Below are 2,493 nucleotides of genomic sequence, written 5' to 3'. Positions count from 1 at the left end.
TATGTCGCACAGAGAACTGATTGCCCGGCAGAAGAATTTAAGAGTTAACTGCTGGAAACCTGTGTTTTCAAACAGACAGTCAATGCCAATTATCAGAAGTCACACGACCCAAGTTATAGTCCAACAGGTTTATTTGAAATCACAACCTTTCGGAACACTGCTCCTTCGTCAGGTGAAGTGGAGGAAGGCGCACAGGCACAGAGTATATAGGCAAAGAGATACTGGCAAGATAATTCCAGGTAATAAAAAGCGTAAACAGATAAGTACAAATACTGTGAATGGAGTGTCGACCAGCTGACTAACAAGTCTTTGTAGGTGATTAAAAGTGTCAAACGGTATGGCAATAGATGAATAACAAGTGAAGGGTTGACCTATGGACTAATTAATTAAGGCAGAGAGATAATTACAAATTATCAAAAATAGGATGGTACTAGAAACAAAGTGAATGGCAGGAATAGTACGAATAGGTATCAGAGTCACATGACGAGGATCTAACTAAAGGAATAAATAATAATAAAACTGTACAAAAACGAACGTTGCTGGAAAAGCTTAGCATGTGTGAAGAGAAATCAGACTTAACATTTCGAAAACTTCTGTCTTTGTTTCTGATTTACAGCATCCGCAACTCTTTCATTTTTTTTAAAAAACTGTACAAACTGATTAAGGTAGAGAGATAATATCAAGTAATCACTGTGCAAGACTTCCGACCAATGCTATACACCAGATATATCGATGACATCTTCTTCGTTTAGACTCACGGTGAAGAATCACTAAAATGACTACACAACGATATCAACAAGTTTCATCCAACCATCAGACTTACCATGGACTACTCTTCAGAATCAGCCTCTTTCTTGGGCATGGACATTTCCGTCAAGGATGGACACCTCAGTACCTCACAGTACCACGAGCTGACAGATAACCCTACGATGCTACACTTCTCTAGCTCTCACCTTAAACATGTTAAAGAAGCCACTCTTTATGTACATGCCCTGCGCATACACAGGATCTGCTCAGATGAGGAGGAACACAATGGAAACCTACGGATGTTGAAAGACACGCTCATAAGAATGGGACACAATACTCAACTCATCAGTTGACATTTCCGACATGCCACAGCAAAAAAACTGCAACAACCTCCTTTGAAGACAGACACTGGACACTTCTGATAGAGCACACTTAGTCGTCTAGTACTTCTCCGGAGCAGAGAAACTATGCCATGGCCTTTGCAGCCTTCAGCATGTCATTGATGATGATGCCAAGGCCATCCTTAGGCCTCCACTACTCGCCTTCAAACAGCTGCCTAACCTCAAACAGACTATTGTTTGCAGCAAACTACCCAGCCTTCAGGTGAACAGCGATCATGATGCTACACAACCCTGCCATGGCAACCTCTGCAAGACATGTCAGATCAATGACATGGATACTACCATCACATATGGGAACACCACCCACCACATGCATGGTAAGTACTCATGTGACTCGGCCAAGATTGTCTACCTCATACGCTGCAAGAAAGGATGTTCCAAGGCATGGTACATCGGCGAGACCATGCAGACATTACAGCAATGGATGAATGAACACCGTGCAACAATTACCAGACAGGAGTGGTCCCTTCCAGTCAAGGAACGCTTCAGTGTCAAGGACGTTCACCTTCTGAGGCACTCAGCCAGTATCTGGCAGTGACCTTTACTCACTCTTGCTCACCATAACAATATGCCATCCTGTAATGTGATCTGGTCTCTCCTGGTCCAGAAAGCTTTCCATAACAGTTGTGATGGATTTTTGGATTCCCCCATCACAACCAGATCTTTCTGTTTTGAGAAACTGGATCTTCTTGCGTCCAAAGTCTGATATAGTCAGCTGGGACTCAGAGCATGTCTGGAAAATTTAATATTATTACAGACTCTTCCAGTGGCGCACAACCAGTGGTCTATCGGCCAATCGGAGGCAGCGCAATGCATCTGCATTCATTACTCGGCCTCCCAGACAGTGTTCCAACTTGTAATGTATGCACTTAGTATTTGAGCACGCTGCTGAATGTCACCCGAAGCTATGAATGGCATAGCCTTGTCCTCTTTAAGCAGGCCAAGTAAGAGTTTATGGTCTATGATTGTCATAAGTTTTCATCCACAAAGGTCCAAATATGACCGCCAATCCTTCTTTCTCTATCTGGGTGTACTTACACTATGCACTAGCTAAAGTTCTGGATGCATACACTATTGGCCATTCCTCTCCATGGGGCCACCTATGAGTTAATACCATCCTGATGCCATACGGGGAGGCATCGCATGTCAGTACTAGATCTTGCTGGGGATCAAAATGTGCCAACAGCTGAGAGGATAATAGCTGTTACTTCACTTCCCTGAAGGCTATGGCTTGGCTATGCAACCAGTTTTAAGGCTGATCCTTCTTTTAGGAGTTGATGCAAAGGTGCCAGGCTGAAGGCCAGGTTATGTACGAACTTTCCATAATCATTTACCAGCCCAAGAA

This window comes from Rhincodon typus, chromosome 4 (genome assembly GCF_021869965.1).
Source record: "Rhincodon typus isolate 14 chromosome 4, sRhiTyp1.1, whole genome shotgun sequence".
NCBI lineage: Eukaryota > Metazoa > Chordata > Chondrichthyes > Orectolobiformes > Rhincodontidae > Rhincodon > Rhincodon typus.
This window is presented reverse-complemented; position numbering follows the sequence as displayed.